Below are 27,247 nucleotides of genomic sequence, written 5' to 3'. Positions count from 1 at the left end.
TCAGTATTGTTGAACTGACTGGCAGCAGCTGTCCTGGGTTTCAAAATCATTGAGTTGGAAGGGACCATGAGGGTCATCTAATAATCCAACCCACTGCAATGTGGGAATCTTTCGCCTCATGTGGGGCTCGAACACATGACCCTCAGATTAACAGTGTTGGTGCTGACCTTTAAAGCCCTAAATGGCCTCAGTCCTGTATACCTGAAGGAGCGTCTCCACCCCCATCATTCAGCCCGGACACTGAGATCCAGCGCCGAGGGCCTTCTGGCAGTTCCCTCATTGCGAGAAGTGAGGTTACAGGAAACCAGACAGAGGGCCTTCTCGGTAGTGGCACCCACCCTGTGGAACACCCTCCCTTCAGATGTGAAGGAAATAAGCAGCTATCCTATCTTTAAAAGACATCTGAAGGCAGCCCTGTTTAGGGACGTTTTTAATATTTAATGCTGTACTGTTTTTAACATTTGATTGGGAACCACCCAGAGTGGCTGGGGAGACTCAGCCAGATGGGCGGGGTATTATTATTATTATTATTATTAATAATAATATATTATTATTATCATCATTATCATTATATTATTATTATTATTATTATTATTATTATTATTATTATTATTATTATTATTATTATTATTACAGTCTCATGCTTTACCATTGGAGCTACCTTGGTTCCTAGTCCTTAGCCCTTTCTGGAGATGCTGGGGGTTATTATTATTTATTAAATGTTTATACTGCCCTTCATCTGAAGATCGTGAGCAGTTTACAACATAAAAACAAAAAATGCATAACATCACCATCAACATCAAGCAATACTCCCACCCCCAACAGCCCCAGGCTTGAACATGGGACCTTCTTCAGGCAAGGCAGATTCTCTGTGATGGGGCACAAGTTCCCCACCCCTGCTCTACACTTAGAGCACCTCTCCGGGGTTTCAGAAACCTGTCTTTCGCAGTCTTACCAGGAGATGCCCAGGGATCAAGCCTTGGGGACAGTCTTTATGTCAAAGCTGTGTTCTGTCATTAAGCTACTTCCCCTAAGCTATCTCTGAATTGCTTTTCCTTTCACTTTCATCCCCACCCTTCCCCCGAAGAAGGGGTACACGCTCACCCCCTTCCCATTTGCCCTGCAGAACAACCTTGCAAGAGTAGGTTTATTTGTTTATCAAAGTATTTCTATACTGCCAAATGACAAAACCCATCAAGGCAGTTTACACCATTAAATCAACTTAAGGTGAAAGGTGGTGATTTGCAGGGATCACCCAGCAGGGATCTGGTCACATTGTACTCATGTAGTCATGTTGGTGCTTTGTTGCCAGTCGCTTCCAGTACAGAATGGTAGTTGGGGAACTTGTAACACTGGTACAGATGCAAGATGTTAACTAGTTATCCATTGGTAAGATTGACCATTTCGTTAAGATCTCAGGAAGAAAGGGAACTTGCAGCAGGGCCCCCCAGCCCCTTCATTCAGCCTTCAAGGAAGTTCACGACTGCTGCTAGCCTACAAAAAATTATATTAGCCAACCCTCCCAGTTTTATTAGTCACATGTGCCACATAAAGGCAAGCGGTGTTAGGGAAGAATCAAACTTTGTTTTACTAATTCCATTGACTTTAGAATTCCAGTTCTAATTCTGCCTTGCTTCCCTGACATCACATAGCCAATGACAGCTAAAGGAACTCGGATGTGTCTACCTGCAAAGCTCCAGGGTAACATCAGAGGCCAGCTATTTCCAACCATATGGTCTGTAGGCCCTGGATGTACTACTGAAATATATCCCAAACAGAGACGGAGATGTGTATTTTATGGATTCAAAAAGCCTGTTTCTATTACTCATGTGATACAGTTACGTTTTTAATGGGTTTCATGCTGGCTTTATTGCATTTATTTTTGTAAGCGGCTCAGATCTCTGGCAGGTAGAATGAAGCAAAATTTCAGAATGCCATGCTAATAGTTCAGTCCTACAGCTATGAACTCAGAAGTAAGCACCACTGAACTGAATGGGACTCACTCCCATGCAGAGCTGGAAGGGCCTGTCCATTTTTGTTCTCTGTTTCTCTCATTTTTCCATTCTTAAATTCAGTTTTTCACATTTCTGTATTAATTTGCAATCTTTGGGTTTTTGTTTTTGTTTTTTTAAAAAATCATCATAAAAATTAACCAGCATTAACCAGCATTTTTGTTTTTTATTTTTAGTAATATATTAATTGTTATACACAATTTCCCGTAATACATTGGTGCCCCGCAAGACGAATGCCTCGCAAGACGAAAAACCCGCTAGACGAAAGGGTTTTCCATTTTTCGATGTGCTTCGCAAGACGAATTTCCCTATGGGCTTGCTTCGCAAGACGAAAACGTCTTGCGAGTCTTGCGATTTTTTTCGCTCCCCCCCTTTTTCTAAGCCGCTAATAGCCTTTTAGCCGCTAAGCCACTAAACCGCTAATAGCGCTAATCCGCTAATAGGGTTGCTTCACAAGACGAAAAAACCGCTAGACGAAGAGACTCGCGGAACGGATTATTTTCGTCTTGCGAGGCACCACTGTAGATGCGTTTCTGTAATTTTTTTAAAGCATTGATTGGAGAACTGCGCTGCAGAATTTGGATAAGTGTAACTTTCAAATTGTGGCTAGTTCTCATATTGGTTCAGATAGTGCAAATTTAATAGATGTGCCTTTAAGTGAGTTGAGCTCTCCCCCAACCCATCTCTACTCCCATGTAAGCATAGGATTGCACTGTGAGAGAATTTTTGAAAGGTACGGGCACCTGGGCTACTGGCTATATGTGAAACTGGGGCTTCAGTGTGATTACCTGGCAATTATTCAGCTATTTACTAAATTCCTAACTTCCCAGGTGGCAAACAACAAAACCAGGCAAGTTTTAAGAAGCAGTGGAAAGGTTTTTAAACATCTGAAAGCATTTCTCAGACCCTCACAGCTAATACGTTGCCAGTAACAGTATCTTTCAGCCATCAAACGCCTGGGTGAACAGGAATGTTTTGACATTCCTGCTGAATGTTAATCATGTGGGAGATGGATGCACCTCAACCGAGGGGGCCTTCCACAAACAGGGAACCACTACCGAGAAGTCCCGTCATGAGTCAGCACCCAGTGGCAGCATCAAGGACCAAGATGGTTATTCAAATCGAACCTCTTCTCCCTTTTACATAGCTCCTCAGTGTGGCCAAAAACCAAACAAACCAGAAATGACAGGTTCAAAAGTATAGAATTTTGGTCTGTATGACAGTCTTTGGAAGGTGAGCCCATGTGAAGGTGAAGCAAAGCCTCAAACTCCAAGAAAGGGCTGGCTTCTATTTGGAGCTAAACTCTCCTTAGGGTGCCTATCAGTAAGTTCCCTCCTGCCCCACCGCACACAGTTTGACTGGATCTCAGAAGCCACCTGCCCTCTACATTTCCCACAATGCCCTGGAACAGCACTTTGTTTGCTGCCCCAAGGCATTCTGGGATATTGGCCAGCAGACTTCCAGCCCCAGCCCTACTACTGCTTAGAATGGCAAGGGGAACAGGCAAGCGGGAGGGACAGGAACACAGGAAGCTGCTTTATACAGGGTCAGAATACTGGTCCTTCTAGCTCCCTATTGTCTACACCAGGCATAAGCAAACTCTGCCCTCCAGATGTTTTGAGACTACAGTTCCCATCATCCCTAACCACTGGTCCTTTTAGCTAGGGATGATGGGAGTTGTAGTCCCAAAACAGCTGGAGGGCCAAGTTTGCCTATGCCTGGGTCTACACTGACCAGCAGTAGCTCTCCCGGGTTTCAGGCAAGAATCTCTTCCATCCCTTCCTGGATATGCCAGCGGGGATTGAATCTGGGACCTCCTGCTTGCAGGGCAGACATTGTTCAGTGGTAAAGCTATGGTCAAAGTGGGTGTCAATGCCTGGGGCCCCAAAGGGGGCATCTGTACTGGTGGGTCAAGTTTGGGTCCCCAGGATAATATGGAAGGGCGAGGGAACCACTGTGGTGTGCAAATAATAGTACTCAGTGGGAATACATTTCACTCCTTTCATACCCAAACTGGTAAATCATTCTGTGCCGCTCAAATGATGTCATCCATTTAGCTCGGTTTATTGTTCAGATATCCTTTTAATCTGGCTGTTTTATATGATGGTGCTTTGCCGTCAAGGAGGTTTCCAGGCACACACAGATTCCCAGAAGATGTCCCACAATGCACCAGAGAGAAAAACCTGGCAGTGACTCCTATACATTTTTATGGGGGACTGTCAACTTCTTTGTGATTAAGGATCTACTTATTTAACCACGGCAGTGGTTCTCGACACTGATAGGCCCTTATTAACACCTCAGACTGGTAGCAATTTCCTTCAAAATATCAGCCTGAGGTCATAGCCAGCTCTGGAACTTAACTACCGTAAGTGGGGATGTTGGAGTTTGAACCTGTGGTCATAAACCTCGGCATGCAGATATGATAACAAACTTGGCAATAAATAAAACAAGAAGAGATATATTTCATAGATCTTTATGGTGTTGGGGATAAAGGTAAAGGGACCCCTGACGTTTAAGTCCAGTCGCGAACGACTCTGGGGTTGTGGTGCTCATCTTGCTTTACAGGCCAAGGGAGCTGGCGTTTGTCCGCTTCCGCAGACAGTTTTTTCCGGGTCATGACTAAGCCGCTTCTAGCAAAGCTAGAGCAGCGCACAGAAATGCCGTTTACCTTCCTTTTCAGAACTGTACCTATTTATCTACTTGCACTGGCATGCTTTCAAACTGCTAGGTTGGCAGGAGCTGGACCAAACAACGGGAGCTCACCCAGTCGTGGGGCCTCAAACCGCTGACCTTTTGATTGGCAAGCCACCCGCATCACTATGGTGTTCGGGATGGAAGAGGTTAAATCAGGATGGCCTGTAGATCTCTTGGTACTTTGCAATAGGTCAGGAAAGTTTTTGTTGTTGTGCCCAGGGTGAAGAATGTCTTGCCCACACAACCCTCCATGCTAAGTTCTGCAGTGTTGCCAAGCTATGTGCCTTGTGCAAGATTGCAGCAGGCAGGGCTGGCATCAAGGACTGGAACACCTGGGCATCTGCTGAGAGCCCCACACGCCAGCACTGATCCAGTTCTGAATTTGACCTCTTGCCATGCACACCTTTTGGATCCTTTCCCTTAATTATTTATGGTGCTGATAGCATTTGCAGAATCTGTCGTGCTTATCGTGCTTGGTTAGGACAGCCTCTGAAGTGAAGCCATCCTCTGCTGATTTTTATCTAGAACAAATGGCATCAAATTGGAAACCGGGAAGAGAAACACAACCTTAAAGCTAATGGATGGAAATTCATTTTGTAATGGGTACCCAAGCAACCTGCAGGACTTTGAAAAAAGTTCAAAGACATTGACTGCTGGGTTTGTTTCTTTTTTTGCTCTATCCCAGTGCAGCATAAACTCAACAGATACTGAGCTACTGAGCTCAGTTTTATGCCCCATTCAATTTCATGCCAACCAGTAGAGGCAGTTCCATTAGGGTAAATGGGACACTGGTCCACCAACCTTAACCTGCACTCAGCCAGTCCTCCCACCTGCTTGCTGTCTTACTATCAATCAGGGAGCAGCTCCACTTTCCATAGACTCTGGATCTGCCTGTCATTGCCTCTGGCTTCACCTACTGTTGGCCTCCCAATTTTCTGCCCTACCACGGCCAGTGGACACTTGCCACCACTGCTGCTGAGTGTGAGTGCCCACTTCAGCCCAGCCAATCTTCTAGGTGCTGGTAGTGGTAGTGCTGAGTCTGTGGCCCTCCCATTGTCTCTGACCATTGGTCATGCTGGCTGGGACTGATGGGAGTTGAAGGCCAGCAATCTTCTGGAGGGTCACATGTTCCCCACCCCTGCTAGATGACATTTCTTGCCCCAGCCTCATGTTCAATTTGGCTCTGAGCTTTGGCAGTTTTTAGGTCACTTTATCTTTTGTATTGAAAATAATTACTGTGTCACTCATGACTGCAAACTCAAGGAGCCAATGCCATGTCTCAAATGCAAGCAGCAACGGGCTCAGCCTCAGAGGAGCTCAATAGCCCTTCTACTCCTCTTGGTTCGTTGCTCCCACCAGGCACCTTAGGGTGCCCCTGCCCCTGGTTGGAGCTTGCTGGAGGAAGCTTACACCCTGCCTTAAAAGAGGTTACATGGAAAGCGATTGACCTGCTGTTCTAATTGCCTGACATTCTGTTTAGTAAACCCTAATTACTGGAGCGAGGAGTTAAATGGGAGGCTGTTAAACGAGGATTGACAGCTGTGGCCGTGGATCTAATTACAGGCATTCCTGATGCAGGGAGTGAGCCTGTGCTGCTTCTGTTGCCGTGGAAACACACAGGCTGAGCGAAGGAAACCATCAGCACCAGGCAGCCAGGCATGCGCCATGCCACACAGACTCACGTGACTCTCTGGTTTCTTGCTAATGCAAGCCTAAGGCCCAGAGTATGATGTCCAGTGAGTTACACAAACCCTGAGTAAGGGTGAATAAAATGCTACCATTGTGTAGGATGACTCAGAAGGCATTGTTTGCCCATGTCCACGCATTGCACTCAGCACACTGGATGTGCATTAATGCACAATGCTATGATGTTTTGGCCTCCTCGCGAGGAGCTGAGACAGGTTGCTGGAGCCTTAGATTGTCACCCACTGCTGGATATTCCTCTTATAACACTTGTGTGGACAGACAAGATAATTGTTTTTTTTCCCTTCATCTTCAAGAACATCTCAGATGACCTTTGCACAATTATACCTTGGGGCAAGCCATACATTTAAAGCACATTTAAAACACACACCACCCCTTGAGAATCCTGGAAACTGTAGATTACCCATCACAGAGATACAGTTCCCAGCAACCCTAAACTACAGTTCCAAGGATTATTTGGGGGGAGTCATAGAATCATAGAAATGTGGAGTTGGAAGGGACCCCAGGGTCATCTTGTTGAGCCCCCTGCAATGCAGGAATCTCAACATGCGCCTGTGTGCTTTAAATGTATGGTGTGCTTGCAGTCTTACATCTCTTGGGTCATGGTTGAGATGCCTGCAGCCTCTCTTGTGTAAGCTAAGTCCACAGGAGGCAAGGGAAATGGAAGTCCAACAAGCTCTGATGTTCAAAGTGTTGGTGCTGACCTTTAAAGCCCTAAACGGCCTCGGTCCAGTATACCTGAAGGAGCCTCTCCACCCCCATCATTCTGCCCGGAGACTGAGGTCCAGCGCCGAGGGCCTTCTGGCGGTTCCCTCACTGCAAGAGGCCAAGTTACAGGGAACCAGGCAGAGGGCCTTCTCGGTAGTGGTGCCCTCCCTGCGGAATGCCCTCCCATCAGATGTCAAAGTGATAAACATCTACCTGACATTCAGAAGACATCTGAAGGCAGCCCTGTTCAGGGAAGTTTTTAATATGTGACATTTTAGTGTTTCTTTCATCTTTGTTGGAAGCCGCCCAGAGTGGCTGGGGAAACCCAGCCAGATGGGTGGGGTACAAATAAATTATTATTATTATTATTATTATTATTATTATTATTATTATTATTATTATATTCTACCTAGATATTCTTCAGCTGAAGGATTTTCTGGTACCTCCCCGCACCGCATCTCCAAGGGAAGGGTAGGAAAAGGTCTCCTCAAGAGCAAGGAGGGCTGGCTGGAAAGAAAGTCTTCTCCTCTCTCCAGTTCTTAACCTGACCTTTGCATTTGTCCTGTCATGCTCCCTATTCATCTGAGAACCACGATATGCAAACTGTAAATCATTGTTGGAAGAACTAAATAAGAGAGTTAGGGTGTTTGGGCCTGGAGGGGGCATTTACTCAGCAACACAAAGGGAAGATGCAGACAGAGGGAACGGCAACCAGGAAGTGACTCAGCACAATAGGAGAGCAAAGGAGCAGGAGTGAGAGACTCAAGCATGTCCAGCAGGCTTGAATATTATAATAATAATATAATCAGCAGCCTGCTGAACTTCCATCACCATGGTTGATGTTATTTCCAGTGGACTCTTATTGAATGAGTGTATTACAGAGGGTGAAAGCTATACAAATATAGGAAAACAGAACCATAGAATTGTAGGGAACCCAAGGGTCATCTAGTCCAACCCCCTATATCTCCCTAAATATCTCTTTAAAGGAGGGTGCAAAAAAAAGTTAGCATCTAAAATCCGTAAGTACCACACAACCCTGTGTATATTGATCAACACATTTCTCTCTCTCGCCTTCTACAGATTTTTCCACAGAGCCCTCCTTTAAAAAGGTTAATGGCAGCTTCTGCCATTCATTCTTTAGGCAGGACTTAAAATTCTCAAAGTGCTTAATGCACGGGGTTTGTTAATCTTCGCACCAGCCCTGTGTTGTGGATCACTCTTGTTCCCGTTTTACTGGTAGAAAACTGAGCCAGCACCTTGCCCCAGGCCAGAGCCTGTGCCTGTGGCGGCAGCTAATTCTCTACCACTGGACTGTGGAGAAATGTCCCCAAATGAATAATAAATTATAGAAGTGCAGCAGCCTGTTGCGTCACCCCCACAGCTAAAAGAAGAGGGCAGGTGCATGTATTAAGAAACATCTGTTTGAAGAGAGAGAGAGAGAGAGAGAGAGAGAGAGAGGTGAGTGGCGAGTTTAGCAAAGGTACTTTGGGGTGCAGAGCCTCACCAGAAATCCAGTGTGGGGTAGCAGTTCTCCTATCTAGTAGGAGCACCTTCCGTTTGATTCCATATATGCTCTACTCGTATATTGCAAATAAAGGGGAAACACCATAACTCTGAAGGATGTGCTGTAGCTCAGTGACAGAACATCTGTTTTGCATGGAGAAGGGCTTGGGTTCAATCTCTTACATTCCCAGGTAGCCCAAGGATAGACCTCTGCTTGGAACCCCAAGAGAGCTGCTGCCAGAGGTGTACTGTCAGTTAAGTTTATTTGCTAAGAAGTGGTGGCCACACAAGTCAGTTGTGTTCCTCACTATAAGGCAGCTTCCTATGTTCCTTTATTATTCCATCTTTTAAAGGAAAGTGAACTCACAGAAGCAGTGCCTGTGGAACTTCTCATTCCAGACCACATGCAGCACCCATGTGAGGTGGGGCTTTGCTTCCTTTGAGAGAAATAGCGAGCCTCTTCTGGACATCCTTGCTATTGTGCATTCATTATGACTTGTGTCCATGATGGTATTGGTGCGCTTGAATGCGATCCTGCTTTCATTGTGCCTGCAAAAGTTATAGAGCAGACATACGGGGGCATGCTCCATAGCTTCCTGCTGAAGTCCTGTAACTTCTTTTTTTTTTTGGGCCACAGATGTTCTAGTTTATTTTTTTGTCCTGCTTTTCTTGCTCTATAGAGCAAGGGTGCCTCTCCAGATGGCAACAATGCAATAACATGGAGAAGCACCACAGAACAACTAATAAACCAGAATGATTTATGGGCAGTCCAATATAAACCCACCACCAACACAATATTATTGCCTCTTGGAATTATGGAATTGTGGAGTAGGAATGACATGTCAATGGCATGTTGCAGAATACACTTTCAAAAAAGAGGCCTAGAGAGCTGATGTCATTGAGCCAAAATGGAACCAGTGATCAAAATCCAGAAATTACCATTTAGTATGAGAATTTAAGTATGAGATCACGAGTTAAGTATGGAAATCAGTATTCAGGCCTCAGTGAGTAGATGCTTTGCAGTTGCACAAGGGGTCCAGGAGAAGGCATGTGACAATATTTTTGGAGTAGCTTCTTGGACTGGCTTTGTGGCTTTTCCTAGACATTTCTTCCTTATGGTTTACATTTTAGCTTCTGCAATTGATTTTGGGTGTTTGCTTCATCAACCAGACCTTTCTTTTTATGGGGTCGGGGTGGGATAGTGGTGGAATAAATGGGGAGATTTCCAAAAATAAAACCAGCATAAACCAAGTGGAAAAGAAGAACGCTTTATATTTAAAAAAAGATATGTGCCTTCTGTGGTGTAAACATAAATGTTTTCCAAAATTATCTAATGATTTTTTTAAAAATGCGTTTTCAATAGAAGGGTAGGAATGCTTCACCCAAGTGCTAAGAATAGTATTCCCATTCCTTAATGAGAACTAGAAATAGTAAACAGCAGCAAGAGAATGTTATGGGTTGGAGAAGATCTGAAATTGTTGGAAGGTCTTCTGTTCCTCAGCTGCACCACAAGTTATCTTCACAGCAACCCTATGAGGTAGGTTAGGCTGAGAGAAAGAAACTGGGCCAAGAACTACATTCTGAGTGAGGATTTGAAACCAGGGCTTCTCCTTGGTTTGTGGCCGATGCTATGATCCTGTAATTGCCTCCCGAGCTCAGCTGGAAAAAGCTGAATTCTGCCATGTTGGCATTCAGTTTCCTTGCTGGTTGGCATGTTTTTTCCCAGGACCTGACAAACCCGACACATTGGTTGTTCAGCTACATTGATGCACATTCCCTTTAAGTGTGGGCGTGTGATGTGAGCATGTGCAAAGCCGAGGTTTCGATGAGCATGGCAGAGCAGCTTGGCATCCAGGCTAAATGCTTGCCAGTCTGAGGCAAACAAAGATGCAGGAGCAAAGGTAGGGATGAGAGATGACTGACTGTATGCGTGAAACTTGGATCTGTTTTGCCAAAGCTGAGGTGCAGTTCCAATAAGGAACTGTTCCAGTAAGGTTTTCTGCCCTTGGCGGTTGAGGAGTGAAGTTTGTGCCTTGGAAATCTCTGGTCCTCTCCTCCAGTGAGGCATTTTATTAACTCTCCTGATGTTTTGGTTGCACTGAAACTGACTCTGGCAAAGAGAGGCAGATCTTGGATTAGCTTGCCCTCCGCTATGGCATTTTCCCTTCATATGATCCCTTTCAGAAGGGCCCATTTCAGAAGACTTTAATGAGGTGGGGGAGGTGGCAGAAGAAAAAGGGGGGCAGTTGCACTTGTGAGCATGCTCTTCCTTGCGCACAGGACTGTAATTTGTGCTTTTGCTTCTTGGTTTTCCCTGCTGAGTCTCACAGGGAGCTGTTCTTCAGCACTCTTGCCTGATCCATTCACTCCCCACCAGCAGCTCCAAGAATTACAATCCGCTCAAGTGGTTGCAAGGTGGGGAGGGAAGCCTCCTGCTGGTTTCAATAGAGATTTGGATGGGAGCCCAGTTCTGCGTGTGTGTGTGCATGCACACACGTGTGCGTGGGAGGGATTAGGCATAGCTGGGAAGGAGGTGGGGCGGGGGAAATAGCCAACCTCCCTCTGCCGAGGAACAGAGCTGCAGTTAGCTTGAAGAGCAGAGAGCTGAGCTGGAGGATGGGATGGTTTAAATGGAGCTCCCTGTAGGCAGACCCAAGTCTGCCTGGCTGTTTTCTGATATGATTTGCCTGACAGTCCTCCACAAGGCCATTTGGCTGGGTGAAGAAGTAGCATATCTCTTGCTCTGAATGTCTCAGCCGACTGGACCAAAGCAATTTCTTGCCCTCTGATCTATGCCATGGATGAGCAACCTTCCAATGGTCACAGGTCAGTGGTGGGTGGGACCAGAGACCAAAGTGGGCGGATCAACAAATGGAAATGTTAGTTTTCTACACCAGGCTGTTTCCATGGACACTCATGTCTGTCTGCCTAACCAGGCAAGCAAAAGGCATCATTGGAGTTAAGGACACATTCTAACCAGGCCAAAATACTCAAGGAGAGTGCAGACAGGGTTGACGAGGGGTATAGTCTGAGGAGAGTCCAGAGGGCAAGATAATGAAGCCTAGAGGGTTGCAAATGGCCCCTGGTGTTGAGGCTCCCCACCATTGATCTACATAGTGTGTGGCGTGGCTTTTATTTTCTGGTGCCAGCTACATTTTTTAATGAGGAGGAAGTGACAGTGCAGCCACTTGTTTTGGTTGTACAACTGAGAAGGCCAGTCAGCTGCACACCAGCTTTTACAGCCATGGTTGGGACCCTGGGACCCTCCAGATGGCGTTGGACTACAAACACCCATCACCCTTGACCATTGGCCATGCTGGTTGGGGATGATGGGAGTTGGAGGCCATCAACTCCTGGAGAGCCACAGGTTGCCATTCCTGCTCTACTGAAAGGCTGCTCTACCCTGGCAGTAGAAAGAAAAAGGAGGTTGCTTGCTTTCTCCAATATCTAATGTTTTGTAAGTTGTAGGCATCTTGAAATAAAGGTTGGGCATGAGGAAGGATGGGGCAAACTCCATTGGCTGTTTCATGCAATCTGTCTATTTTTGAGCCCCTTCTCTGATTCCCACCCTATTAGAATTCTCTGGGTTCACTAATGTTGGTCTTCCTAACTCAACTGTTGGGTGAGCAGGTGTGTGTGTGTGTGTGTGTGTGTGTGTGTGTGTGTAGGGGGTCTCTTTGCAAGAGGCTCATTGGCCTTGGAGGCAAAAAGCTGACGGCTTTTACACATACTACATGCAGCACACTGACAGATGGTAGCTTTATGGAATGAAAGAACTGTCCATAAATTACCAGCGAAACATCTCTCTGTTGTCGCCCCCCCCCCCCGCCCCAGGTTAAGGCTCCAAGCAAAGAGCATCTGCAGCTGTGCTTGGTTCCATGCTGGGAATTGTTCCCCTTTGCTGCTTTCCAGATTCCTCTGGCGCAGGTACCCAAAGGATAATACACAACCACCTTTTGTGTGCGTGTTATAACTCAAGGGCAGAGTGCATGCCCTGCTTGCAGAAGGAAGTCCTGGCTTCAGTCTCCACCCAAAAATATTCCTGGGCAATGGAGATTCCTGAGCAATGGCTGATTCATAGGAAGTGCCACAGCTCAGTGGTAGAGCATTTGCTTTGAATGCAAAAGGTCCTGGGTTCCGTTCTTGGCATCTGCAGGTAGGACTGGTAATGTCTCCTTTCTGAAACCTTGGAGAGCCACTGCCAGTGCAGACGATACTGAGCTTGATGGTACAAGGCAGCTTCTTATCTTCTGAGAGGAACTGCTGCCAGCCAAAACAGCCAGCATTTGGCCAGCTAAGCCAATGGTTTGATTCAACATGTTCTCTATCTTGCTCCAAAGGGCAGGGCTAGAACCAATGGGCAGAGAAATGGCAGGGAGGCAGGAACCAGGCTAAATAGTCTGAGAAACTTCCTAACTGTAAAAGTTACCCAATAATGGAGCTAAGTGCCTTGGATCTTTGCTGGAAATACTTAAATAGAATCTGGGCATCCATTTCTCATGGATGCTATATTTTCCCACTGGCTGTTCAAAAGGATCTGATGCATAGCCTCCTTCAACAGATCCCAGTTCATTGGTTTTGTATGCTGGGACCAGCCATATATCCAACAGAAAGAAGGCTGCCCTGTAACTTGCTGTTTGGGATTTCATCAAGAGTAATGAAGCACAGTTCATTCAACTATGATCCAACTGGTGGTCTGTGGCCAGTTGCTTATACCCACCCATGGAAAAACCAACCAGGAAGGTGATCCCAGCTGCTTTGCTCTGGGGAGGCTTGGCCAAGCCACCTATGTGAGGTCTGGACGAGGTCAAATATTCCCCAAACCACAAGTCATTGATCTTGCCTTGCTTGTGCGCTGTTCTGCTTTATGTGGGCTTCGACCTCCTGAGCTTAACAAAGTGAAAATAAATATTTAATTATTCTCCTAAATAAAAATCAATAGAGCTGCTGGTTGGCTAAGTAAATCAGGGGGCCCATAAATTTTCCCCATGCGCTGCTTGGAGTTCTTCCATTAATGGCTGTTCTGCTGCACAGAAGCAATAATTAAAAGGTGGGAGGGAGAACTGGCAGGGGGCACGCAAGGAAATGTGAGGCTGAACTGGAGATTCCTGCCCCTGAAGGATCAGGGTATCCTGGGACTGGATCCAAAAGGAATCTGCCGATGATGCTTGATCTGCTGCACCATCTGTTGAAATATGATGGAGTGAGCAAAGCGAAGAGTGAGCAGGGGAAAGTGTGACTCACACTAAGCAAAAACACCACTAAGCAAAGGTAGAAACATACCTAACTTGGTCCAACCTGGATAAGGTCCATTGCTTGGTGGCAGAGTGCATCCTTTGCATATAGGTGGACCATTCAAAAATGTTTAGGTAGAAGGTGATTGGAAAGGCTTAGATCTTGGAGAGCTACTGGCAACCAGAGGAGACATTACTAGGATAGGCAGCTAAGCACTTTGACTACTAAAGGAGCTAAAACATTGGACACAGAAAGACAGCTTCCTATGTTCTTGTGCAAACTGGACATAGCAATGTCCAGTTCAGTTTATCCACTTAAAAACAACTATCTTCAAAAAAGAGTTAAATACATACAACTTTATGAATAACTTTTTGCATAGCCTTAAAAACCTTTCCATTGTACAAGGGTGCCCATTTGCACAGTGTTTGCAAAGCACCAACATGAGTGGCACCACACAGAACTAGTGTGGCATAATGGCTGGAGTGTTGACTGGGACCTGGGAGAGCAGGGTTCAAATCCTACACTCAGCCATGAAGCTCACTGGATGACTTTGGGCCAGTCACTGCCTCTCAGACTTAGCAACCGCCGAGGGTTCTTGTGTGAAAAAAATGGAGGGGGCATGTATTCTGCCTTGAGCTTCATGGAAGAAAGGTGGGGTAGCAATGTAAAAATCATTCTATGGAAATTCTCCTAAGAGCCATCTTGGATTTAGTTTTCTAGTGTGAGGTACAAATTCACTCTTCCATCAGCAGACATTCCCTCTGCTTTGCATCCAAATCCATAATAAAGTACAAACTTTCCTTGGAGAAATGTTTGCATGCCTGGGTATGCGTTGTTTTTAAAGAAACCTGCTAAGAAAACCAAGTATTCTGGAAGTATTCTGTATCTGCTTGTATGCACATACTTTATCAGCCTTTTTGCTCTGTCGCAAGCCTAGCACGAAACCTCCAACATCTGGGCCCCACTTACTTTTCCTTTGACTGCTTATCAGGCTTTTGTTGTAAACCAACCAAACCAGCCACTTTTCCAGTAGCCTGGCCTCCTGCATATATCTCATGCATCCACTGCAGTTGCAGCCAATGCATCTTTAATGCTTTGTGAATGTGGGCCGTAATTGAATGCAGAGACCTACTTCAGCTCTCAGCGTTTGAGCTGGAGTGCTGCAAGGTAAATAGAGTCATAATGAAACTTGTGACTCTAAACATGTAAAAATATAAATTTTACTGTTTGATATCCTTAATGTGATATAGGAAATGCAACTTTTGAAAACCACAGTGTTACAAGATCACAATGAGAGAGAAATGATCTGTTGTTTTTGTTGGGTTGTTTTTTTAAAATGACTCCTAACTTGCTTTCACAGTCTTTTTTGTAAAATCACCATCCTTTGTACACATAGTTTTTACAGAGAAATCTAATAATGTTGCTGCCAGCCCATTGCTCTCTGTATTGTCTTCCTCCTGTTGTTGTTTTTAGATTTGATTTGTGATGATTTCAATTTTTTAAAAAAACTTAAAATGCAATTTTTAAGTACCAATTGCCAGGTGTGAATTGACAAAGTGCTATTGAGACTCTTCAGAAATGCTGTTAGTTTATTTTTAAAAGGATTCTGCCTTGTAATTAATTGCTTCCTGTTCACTTGTGTGACCACAGCTTCCTTGTAAGTGTTCTGCTTCTGTCGCTCTGCAAAAAGAAAGTAGAACTTTAACTACAGGCTTCCATTATGCAGCAGATTTTGATGTTGTATGGCAGGGATAGGCAAACTCATCCTTCCTGATGTTTTGAGACTACAATTCCCATCATCCCTGACCACTAGCCCTGTTAGCTAGGGATGATGGGAGTTGTAGTCCCAAAACATCTGGAGGGCCGAGTTTGCCTATGACGGTTGTATGGTCACATAAATCCATTATGTCCACACAGCTAAAAGCAGCTGACATTCAATTAATCAACAGAGGAATGTCACAGCTATGCAAACAACCGGGAAGCAACTAATTACAAGTGTACAAGGGGCTTTAAAATAAAAGGATAAGGAGGGACGTACTAATTAAAGGGACAGTGTCAAGGAGAAGCAGTAGCTTTCATGTAAAGGACCCGCTTACAACTAATTACAGGAACCTAATAATTAAAGGAGAGAAGCAAGGCTTTTCTTGGGAAGGGACTATCTTCTGAGAAAACCTACAGCAGGTTATTGCACATGGAGATGGGCACTGCTAGATTTTTATGGGGAATAGAACAGTACAGTAAGTGCCATGTTTTTACTTTGTCTTCCAGCTGAGTGCATTAAACCAATGCCTCAGCAGCACTAAAGGGCCCTCATGTGAAAGCAACCCAAATGTCAGCATCCAAAGAGTTAAGACAGATAACCTGAGAGTCTTCAGAATTCTCGTCAGAGAGATTTGGGACTTATTTCCATGAATATCTCAGAGGATTTGAAAGAGTCACCTATCTTGTCAGGGGTTTTTTAAAAACCTTTCTTCTGTTTTAGGTGTTTTTGTCCTGCAATATTGTATCCAGCGCTTGTTTTGGTTTTGTTTTTTGAAAAAAGGTGCTGGAAGTCACCATGAACTTGTTACATTAAGTGCTACACTTTAAACATTTTGGGGGGAAAGGTGCCGTACTGCATACCCTTGAGTACTTCCAGAAAAAAGCACTGATTGTATAACATATTATGTTATATCTTACATAAAAGGAATTACCGGTATGTATCTTCCATGACTACAGGTATGGGTGTATCTTTGCAGAGAGGGTGAGTTTGGGGAATTGAGATGCATTCCATGTGTTGGGTTGGGTTGCAAAGGGAATTTACAAGGTGGAGGCTTAGTTAGGACTTAAATCCTGCTGAAACTGTGGTTTCCGTTGCTGTTGCAACAGAGACTGACATGGACTAACATCAGTACACAAATGCAGGCAAACTAAAAAAAAAAACACAAAAAACCCAGACACAACATTATCACCACAACATCCCATCAAATAAAATTCTAAAGATCTTCAGTTTTGAACTTCAGGGCAAAAACTAGATTTTGAGTCTTGGAGGTTGAGAGCAGCTTCTTGAGTTTTGAACTACCACACACACAGATCCAGATTTATTTTTATTCATTTGCAAATGTCTGAATTGCTCTGCCAAGGGATATTTGAGGTTAGCTGCATCTGTGTGAACTTAGCTGTTTTGAATGCCTCAGATTTTGAAACTGTATGTAACCTTAACTTTTGGCCCAGTATTGATTATTAGAATTTCGAGTTTAGTTTTATGTGTCCCTTGCTTTTTAAAATTGCATGGCAACCTTCAGTGGGCGTGTTTGATCAGCTGGTGTGTGCATGCACCTGAGCAACAAATATTAAGTATGTGAATTCGAGGGGGGGCAGACACAACAGGGAAAGAGAGAATAGAAGCTTCTGGGATGAAATATGTATAAATATGTAATATGAATTTAGGAAATGAACTCTGAGTATAGTACAATTCCTGGCCCCTTATTCCTTAACCCAGGGGTGAGGTACTTCCAGCACATCATTTTAATTAAGCCTCCCAGGCCTCCCTGTTTGGTCCATGATGCCATTTTGGCCAAGGTGTGCCCATCTACCCTACACCTCATATATGACACCAGGTGTAGGGCAGGTAAAGACAAAGGGAACTTTGCTAAGTTCTGCCCAAAGCCCTGAGCACATTGTCACACCAGTTCTGGCGCTCAGTTGAACAGCAGGGCTTGCAGAAGGTCCTGTCTTAGCTGGGTCATTTTCTCTCTTTTTTCTCCCTTCCCAGTTGGCATCATCAGACTTGGTAGGTAAGGCTAAAGGTAAAGGTAAAGGGACCCCTGACCATTAGGTCCTGTCGTGGCCGACTCTGGGGCTGCGGGGCTCATCTCACTTTATTGGCTGAGGGAGCCGGTGTAGAGCTTCCAGAGCTAGAGAGGGCTGGTTTGCAGAAGTGGAGATGCCATCCTCCAGGCTGTTGAAAAGGAATGCCCTTCCTCTTAAAAACTTAATGAGTGCCTGTTCTCTTGGTACTGATTCTCTGCCAGAGCTCCATGAAGGAGAAATTGGGGGCTTTGCAGTGCAACTGGCCAGGCCTGGAGAGTGGGCTTTTAAGTTTTTGCTTTGAAAAGAATTGAATCTGCTTTCTCTCCCCATTGTTTTTCTTCTTCTTTCTATTCTTGAAGTTTGTCCGTTTGCAACAAATGCATTTTACTGAGCCAATAGCTCTCCGTGATCCTTTTGATTGAAGTTGAGCCCTGGCTGAAGGGGAAGGGAGGAATATTTGTGTTAGTGCCCCCCTCGCTTGAGCTGCGCTTTCTCTCTGCCACCCCTGGCCTCTCCTCTCTGCCTTCTTTCTCCTTCATGTCTTTCTCTGAGAAATTCGAGAATACTCCAACTCTGCTGGAAAACCTGGCCCCCAAATCAGATGGCAATGTGGCAGATCTGAGCTGAAGGGAAATGGGACTTTCTTCCCATGGAAAGCCAAACAGGGGCACTGGCTCTTTGATATTCATGACATGCTGTGATCGGATTTGTAATAGCCCTGAGCAGCAGAACCTTAAATGCCCCTTTCCGCATTGCTCTATTTGTGACAACCGCCATTTCCCCCTCTACATGATTGTTATTGGCAACTTCCAAGTTGTTTGAAGTTTGTCACCTTTGATATTTATCAGAGTGGGGACTTACTGTATCCCTCATTCTTCAACACAAGCCCCATTTTTTACTTTGGCTCCCTATTTCTCTTGTCTCTGATGTGTTCAGATGTAAAGGAGGGCAGTAGAGGAGCTCCTGTCTTTCTTAGTAAAAAGGTAAAGGTAAAAGGACCCCTGACCATTAGGTCCAGTCGTGGCCGACTCTGGGGTTGCGGCACTCATCTTGCTTTATTGGCTGAGGGAGCTGGCGTACAGCTTCTGGATCATGTGGCGAGCATGACTAAGCCGCTTCTGGCGAACCAGAGCAGAGCACGGAAACGCTGTTTACCTTCCCGCCGGAGTGATACCTATTTATCTACTTGCACTTTGACGTGCTTTCGAACTGCTAGGTGGGCAGGAGTTGGGACCAAGCAACGGGAGCTCACCCTGTTGTGGGGATTCGAACTGCCGACCTTCTGATCGGCAAGTCCTAGGCTCTGTGGTTTAACCCACAGCGCCACCCATGTCCCTCCTGCCTTTCTTAGTACTACCCAAAGAGAGGATTTTGGAATAGGAAACTTTGGGCAACTTGCTGCACGGGACACAATGGCCTCTTCTGCAAAAAGTGCTAAGGTAACCTCCCCTGAAGTTGGTGCCTTCCAGATTTTTTGAATTAAGCCCCATCAGTTCCTGTCAGGGATGATGGGAGTTGTAGTCCAGAATATCTGGAGGGCACCAGGTAGATGAGGGCAGCTATTAAAAGTACAGGAGCTCCACCCTCTTTTATATCAGATCTCTCACTGTCTTTCTGTTCCTGGTTTTAAAAAATAAAGGGGGGAAATGAACAGGTAAAAATGGTAGTGATTAATGATGTCACTTTCACCACTGATCTTTGCTTTGGAAGGAAAGTATTTTGCTTTCACCAAGGTCCCAGTGTGGATGGGGGGTTCATATCTGCTGTTCTGTTCTTTTTAAAACAAAAGAACCCTAACCCAGGTATAGGTAAACTCCAGCCCTCCCGATGTTTGGCACTACAATTCCCGTCATCCCTGACCACTGGTCCTGTTAGCTAGGAATGATGGGAATTGTAGTCCCAAACATCTGGAGGGCCGGAGTTTGCCTATGCCTGCCTTAACCATCCACACTATTGAATTGTATGAAATGGTATCCTGTCTAGTTTGGCCCAGGGTAATTGAGACATTTGAATAGCATTGGCAGCTTACATGTCTCCTAGAGCTCTGATTTCAGAGTTGTTTTTTGCAACCCAAAGTGGTGAATAGGATCCACGCATAATTCAGCACTGGAAGAAGAGGCTATGTAACTGTCTTGGGTCTGTGCCCACTGCTTCTCAGCTCTGTGCTGGTGGGGAAGATATGGATTGAGCTGGTTGCTGTCCTCATCCATTGTGATCTTGGCCACTGAGAGGAGGTGACTGCCCAAACAAGGTGGAGAAAAGCAGAACTGGAATTCTGAAGCTTGATTTGGTAAAGTCAGCATCCCTGACTGGATCAAAGATGCTAGTTCAGAGTCCCGTACCTAGAGTTCAGGACCATGGACAGCAATCTTGAAGCTAAGACAGAAGGAACTGGCTTGAACTGACTGGAAGAGATGTTGGTGGTCATTTGGTCCAGGAAGAGCAAGAGAGGATCCCTGACAGATGGCCAACCAGTGAAGGGAGGTTGTGCGCTGCTTCTCAGTACCAACTATTCCAACTCCTACTGTTAGAAGTTTTTCCTATAGTTTAACCAAAATCTACTTAACTGCAATTTCCACCTGTTGGTTCTAATCCTGCTCTCTGGAGCAACAGGTAACAAGTCTGCTTCATGCTCTACACAACAGCCCTCCAGACAGATGTAGACAGCTTTTTTGTCTCCCTTTAATCTTTTCCACTCTGGGCAAAACACACCCAGTTCTTTCCACCACTTGCATTTACAGACCCCTCAGTATCCTGGCCACACACACACACACACACACAGAGAGAGAGAGAGAGAGAGAGAGAGAATGGCCTCCAGTTTGTCAGTATCCTTAAAATGTGTTTCCTAAGTGGTCTTCTAGTCTGGCATGGTTGTTATCTTGTGTGCCTTCAAGTTGCTATCTTCAAGTTGCTATCTTGTGTGCCTTCAAGCCAGACTCAAACTTCTAGAGGTTTTCTAGACTGCAGGGTTGTTGCTTTTGTTTTTGAAGAGCGGTAATTCAGGCCTGACTCCACTTTAAACCCTTTTGCTCTCAATTCTTCATACACAAACAATTGGAAGTGAACACATGCCAAAGTGTTTTAAAAGCAACCCCTTTGTGTAAACACAGCCAAAGCTGAGCTGTGCTGAACACCTCCTTAAATTGGACCTGTATTCCAGTCACACGTGGGTTTTGATTCATTTCTGTTTACCTGGTGATAAGGAGCCAGCTGCTCAGTTGCACTTTATTCTAGCATCTTTTTTGCATGCTTTGTAGAGAAAGGAAGAAGAACAGTGGTAGGGAAGGACAAAGCCAAGGCTAGGTGTGGCGATGATTGGGGAAGGCAGGAGTAACAGTCCTGATCCTCATTGGTAGGGAAATCCTTTATCCTGCATTTGCTGTGCAAATCCTACGTCATGGCATAACTCCTGAGGAATAAACTTGTGGTTCTCTAGATGCTGTTAGGTTCCAACTCTCATCAGCTCCAACCAGCATGACAAGTGGCCAAGGATGATGCAGGCTGTAGATCAGCAATATCTGGAGAGCTGCAGGTTCCCCACCCTTGGAGTATCTGACCCGTGCTGTTCCATGCATAGTTTTGCACTTCCACTTTCATTGCATTGCTCACTGCCAACCCGGAATGCCTCGTACCCTTAAGGGGGACACTAGAGTAGATGAAACCATAGTGATCTCTTTGTGCCTGTAGCCGAGTAGTTCCATGGAGGGGATAGAAGAACAATAGACAGGCAGATAGACAACTAGCTCCATTTGGGGTGGTGTTAATGAGAAATCAGATCAGGACACAGCACTGAGCAAGTGGTGTTTGTACTTTTTTGCTATGCCATTTCCCCAGTTTAAGTGCTTCTCTCACCTGAAATTGCTATTTTTTGGGGGGGGGTGCGGTACAGTGATAGTACAGATATCTAAAATTGCATCTATCTCGTTCCTTAATAGGGTCAAGAGTTGCAATCCACATGGATGCAAGGTTGCTCCAAAGTCCATCCATGCAGTTGAGATATTTCATAATATTCTAAATAAATTTCTTATGAATTTAAGCACCAAGGCACTTGGGACAATTTTGCAGTCATGTTGCTAGACCTTGATGTATATAGTTATATGCTTACTTGTAATTGTCTTTCATTGTCATTTCAGTTGTCTTTCATCCTTGCTTATTATCTATTATTATCATCAATGGGTTTTGTTTTTCTAATTATGTTGTGGCAACACTGTTTTGCCATTACACTTATTAGCTTCTAGTACATTTGCAGGGGAGGGTGTGTGTGTTGAATTTTCTTGTATGCACTTCCAGTTTCCTTTTGAGGTTCATCCTTCTCTTTTTCTCTTGCTTTGGGGATCATATATCTAAGCAACTTTGTGAACCATACAAAGAGGCAAAAATTGTGGTTCAGTAGCCATGAGAGAGGGAGCCAGAGTAGAGTATCAATACTTTCCGCTCTTCAGTCCTGAAAGACCCTTTCCACTGAATTTGTGTCTGTTTTTTTTAAAAAAAACATGAATTTCCCTCCTTCATTGAACTCTCCTCTGTAGTCACGAAGGATAAAAACTTGCCATAGTCAAATGGAAGCTTTGTTTCTCAGGTCCACAAATACTATTTATAAATTCCTTTTTCTAACTTTCAGGAATCTGGTTTCAAGCAGAGAGGTGTCCTCCTCTTCCTCCCCCATCATTCGTTATTGCAGCATAATCGAGGCAGCACAGATTTCAAAGCAAGTCAATGTTCACAGAATTAAGTGGAAGTGTTCAGCATCTTGGCCGATGCCTCCAAGGCTACCATCCTAAATGCACACTTCAAGGGAGCATGAACAGGACTAGGCTGCATAGGTGGTTTGCCTCTCCCTGTATGTGGCCTTTCCCTGATGCTCTGAGCTGTGCACACTCACCCACAGCCCCAGCAATGCAAGGATGCATTGCAATCTGCCCACCTGCCAACCCTTCCCCCTTCAGCCCTGCCTTTGCTGCATAGGAGCCCTCTTTTTAGGATTCCAACCACGTGCCCAGCTGCCATGTAAACCCTGGGGTTCTGATAATCTGGTGCATTTTTACATCCCATTTGTGTCAGTTTATGTAAATTTGACATTTGTATCAAAGAGCCTCCCTAAGCCTCTCGGATCTGCTGAGCCAAATGAGAGCAGCTCAGTGTGTCAAACACCGGAGTGTCTGGGGGCAGCAAAGCTGCTCTGCAGCATATTGCCCTGACTCCCTCTTCCTTCTCTGCTCCTTCTCTGTCCGGCTCCTCATTGCTGGGGCTTAGGAAAGCACATCAGTCCAAAGTCTAAGGCCCTGATGCGTAATGGTGTGGATTGTTTAATTTATAGCCACAGAATCATAGCAACACTTTCTGCTGGAGCAGAGCCAGAATTCCCTGCTCTGAAACCAGAATTCTGGTGGTCATGAGGCACAGAACTGGCTGTGAAGGCACAGTGCATCATAACTCCCAGGAAATATAGTCTCACGAGGCTCCCCATTAATATGCTGACACATGTGCAGAGTTACCTATAATGTTCACAGGTGTTCATAAATCCATAGCGACAGAGAAACCTGCAGGGATTGCCACATGTGGGTGTGCATACACAGAGGAGAGTACAGGCAGGTGCACATGCTGTGAGCTCAACAATTTCAAGTTCTCTCTCAAACTAAAGAGATTCACTCTTCAGCAATAAATAAATAAATCTCTGTTTACATTTACGCAGTGAAGTAGTGTTTATACATTGTGTTCTTCCTTTTGCAGAGCAGAGCTAAACATTACATTACCAAATAAAAGCTACTTCGGAGAGGGGACAGTGGAGGAGGTGCTTAACCTTATTCCACTGCTGCTTTCCCATTGCAATTCCCTCTTCAAGTCACCCACTGCTTTAAATATTCCAGGTGTACTTGCAAGTTAAGCACGTATCTGCAACCCCCTGGGTGGAAAACCAGCAGTGGCAGGTGGTAATGGATACTTGTAGCAGGAACATGTCAGCCAAGAAAAGGGTGAAGCATGCACTCTACACCACTTCTCCCCCCCTATATTACCTCCTCCTGACCTCCTCCACACAAATGTTGCCATGGGGCTATGCAGCTGCATGTAACTGTTCCTCCCTGATGTTTGGCTCATTGCTACTTGTTGAATGATTTTCAACCTGATTATGTGAGGCAGGGGAAAGGTTTCGAGGAGGTGATGAGCAACATGGCATACTGCAGGTGGAGAACATGAGCAATGGGAATGTCCTAGACAGTGAAATGAGCGGGGAGAGTGCTGTTGCACTCAGGTTCTGTTTGTGGGCATGGCATCTGACTGAGTGCTATGAGGACTGGATTCTGGACTAGATGGGCCTTTGGTCTGATTCAGCTCCAGGACTCTTCTTATGTTCTTAATCAACAGGTAGACATATGAAGGCATTTGTGATGGGTTCCAAGGGCTCTTATCGGGGTTTTTGTTGTTGTTGCTGTTTTGGTGTGTGGCTGTGATGTAAAAATTGGGGTTTGGCTTTTGCTGCCCAACTCTCCATAGGACTCTGAGTCCCCTAATCCATGACCGGTCATAGAAAAATGAATGGAGGCAGGATGCAGTGGAAAGCAAGGCAGATATTTATTTTTCTGTTGCAACAGAGTTCCCTCCCCTCCTTCCCAAGAGGGAGAGACCCTGAACAAAAGTGTGCAGGAACCATTAAAGACTTTTGACATTGCCCAACTCCCTTAACCAAAATCATCGTACATACATCACAGGAGGCACTTTACAGCAGAAATGGTTGCTGGTTGCATTACCTGGGCAGCCTGGCCATTCATTTGTGATGGTTAATACTTTAGTTGCTGAATCCAGGTCACAGGCTCACCCTATTCATGCACAAATACACCCTTAAGACAGGATTTGTAAGCAAAAAGACAATGAGAAGGCTTTCTCCATTTGCCTCCCTTACTGCAGAGAAATATTTGAGGTCACTGGGAGAGTCGAAATGGCTTCAGGATTGCTCTCCTGTAATATTTCAGACACATGGTTTATATATTTAGATATGTGTGCATTTATGAATATTTATTCTGTATTTGAGACCATAGAATTCTTATAACAGCTGCTGCCCAGAAATCATTCTCAAAGCAAAGTTCTCAAAAAGGAGAACCAGATACCATATTCCCACATGGCAACGTTAAGTCAAGTCAATCTTTATTGTACAGTAAATATATTAACCACAGTGTATCACCAACAAACAATTCCATAAGAATACAGAATAAGTCACTGATATCACATACTGTATATTACCATTGTGCACATTACATGCGGCTCTTCTGTACAGTCTTATTAACTCATTCTTCAGGATGTACAAGTGAACAGTGACTGCACCCATTATAACTGATGTGAAAGGGATGATTTTCCGTAAGAAACAGCACGAGAAACAGCTTGCTGTGTGGCCACTAGGAACATGGATTTGCTCTCGTAAGCAGGTTCAGGAGCTGCTGGGATCTCTATGTAGCTTCCTTATGTGGTCAGCGACTGAACTCCAGATGGCAACGTCACAGTGAATTTCTCTAAGGCCCTGGACTGATTCCACCCACACAGGGAAGGAGTATAGGGCTTCCTGTTCTAGTTGAACCTTGCTTGAGCTACAAGGTCTTCCTGAGCTCTGCCATGTTTCTGTATCTTTGGCAGTTCTTTGATTCTTATTTGTGGCTTCTTGCTTTTGGAATGCGTAGCACAGAGTCTCTGAGACAAACATTCAACTACCCCTTGAATGACTCAGTTCCCAGCTGGTAGTGAGGTCATAGCCTGTTCATCATGAGTGACAGGTAAGTATTGCAGAGATCCTGGTGAATTTTTCCAAGTCTGCTTGACTTGAAGGGATGTCAGATTTTATAATCTAATGAGAGTGAGGCCAAGACTCCAAGCACCAAGAAGTAGTATTGGTGTTTCTATGTTTACTCAATAGATTTTCATTATACTTGACAGTGATGGGGGACATGTGAAATAAATGTGACTCAACATGGTCCTTCTGAATACAATCCAGATGTAGGGAAATCAGGCTAAAGAAGGGCTTTGGGGGATTTTAAGGATAATGATTCTATATAAGACAGAGTGGGGAACACATAGCCCACCAAAGGTTTCTAGACTGCTACTCTCATCATGCTTGACCAGTGGCCATGCTCACTGGGGCCGAGTGGTGGGAGTTAACAACACCTGGAGGACCATAGATCTCCAACCCTGCTTTAAGATGAAGAACCCCGCCTTGGGGGAACATGATCTGGAACAATATTTCATTTCACAACAATATGCAAAATGGTTACACCAATATACAGAAAAAAACCCAATACAAAAACAACAACTGCATATTGAATCAAATCCCATTTTTGTGTTAAAGTATTATCAGCTACATGAGGTCTGCAGGCAGGGGAACAAGAGGAAAAATTGACCAGATTGTAACAGATTATAAATATGCCACAGAAGTATATACTAGCTCGGGGCCAGGAACATTTATTTTGGGGTATGAGCCCTAGGGGAGCAAACAAATAGCAAATCATAGGTTGTCCATAAATTCTCCCCTCTTATAACACAGTCAGCAAGATCAAGATAGTAGTGAACACACTGCACTTACTGAAGAGAGGACCAGAAAGATTCTCCATCAGGCCTATTCCAAAATGGGAGTGGAAAATATTTAGGGCTCACCACATAGGCATTTGCCTCCCATTTGGGAGGCTCAACTCCAAAAAGGGCAGAGTTTGGGATCTTGCTAGAAACTACATTTTTAATATTGCCAAGGACCTGGATTTCAAACATGCAGATAAAGATGAGGTTCAGCACCATGGACAGCAGCTCTCTGTTCCAGCCATGGCCATATTAGAAAACTTGGATCTTCCTGCAGAAAGCTGCAGCAATTATCAGTGAAGGCAGGGTTTATGTGTGTGCTTGCCCTTTCCCTCCAAAAGAAAACCTGCCGCCATAACGCATTCCCATATTCAGATCCTGCCATTGGAATTAGAGCTTTAGAACTGGCCGCAAAGGAGAATGTGAGCCATTTGAATTTCAACCCCATCCCGTCCCAAACGCTTGACATGTGTTATGACATAATCAAACCTTCAGGTTTTCAGTAGGTTTGGATTTAAATGGTGATGAATATAAACAAGAAGGAGACAAAACATATACAAATTGCCATTGCAACATTCCCCAGTGCCACTGTTCCAGAGTGCAGTGGCTGGACTATGACTAACGCATGCATCACCAACCATTTTTAGCCCTGTGGACAGGTACCATGAACACGACACCCTCTGGCCACTTCCCTCCCATCTCTCCCAAATCAGCTCCCCAGAGAGAGAGAGAGGGGGGGGGGGAGAGAGAGAGAGAGAGAGAGAGAGAGAGAGAGAAAGTGTGCACATAAACACTCAACTTTCCAGTGAAGATGGTAAACAGTTCCCCTTGCAGGGGTCTAGTATATTTTTCAGCAAGAACAACAAACCTTTGCATCCCAGGCAGTTCAAGCTAATCAGTCTGCTATAGTACACTTTTTATATCTGCTACTATACCAAAGGGGGCCAGTATATCCCTGCAGCTATTAAAGTTTTAAAACTAGGATAACATGATTTTTAAATAACATTGTTTGTTAGTTGTTTTTGCTGGTTGAAATGTATGTATGC

General features: G+C 44.8%; 1 protein-coding gene across 9 annotated transcripts in view; it reads left to right on the top strand.

The window, feature by feature from the left end:
* The window catches only part of CELF6 (CUGBP Elav-like family member 6), a 178,350-nt gene that overhangs the window by 19,930 nt on the left and 131,173 nt on the right, over positions 1-27,247 (top strand). For 2 of the 9 annotated variants that reach the window (XM_081839055.1, XM_081839054.1), the window contains exon 1: positions 10,414-10,522. The exons of the other annotated variants lie outside the window; for them this stretch is intronic. The gene's annotated coding sequence lies outside the window, so the exon portion shown is untranslated. Of the gene's footprint in view, positions 1-10,413; positions 10,523-27,247 lie in introns of those variants that run through there. 9 annotated transcript variants of the gene reach the window in all.

This window comes from Podarcis erhardii (genome assembly GCF_964252035.2).
Source record: "Podarcis erhardii genome assembly, chromosome: 14".
NCBI classification, from domain to species: Eukaryota; Metazoa; Chordata; class Lepidosauria; order Squamata; family Lacertidae; genus Podarcis; species Podarcis erhardii.
Note: the sequence above shows the minus strand (reverse complement) of the source record. Positions and strands in the feature narration are given on the sequence as shown.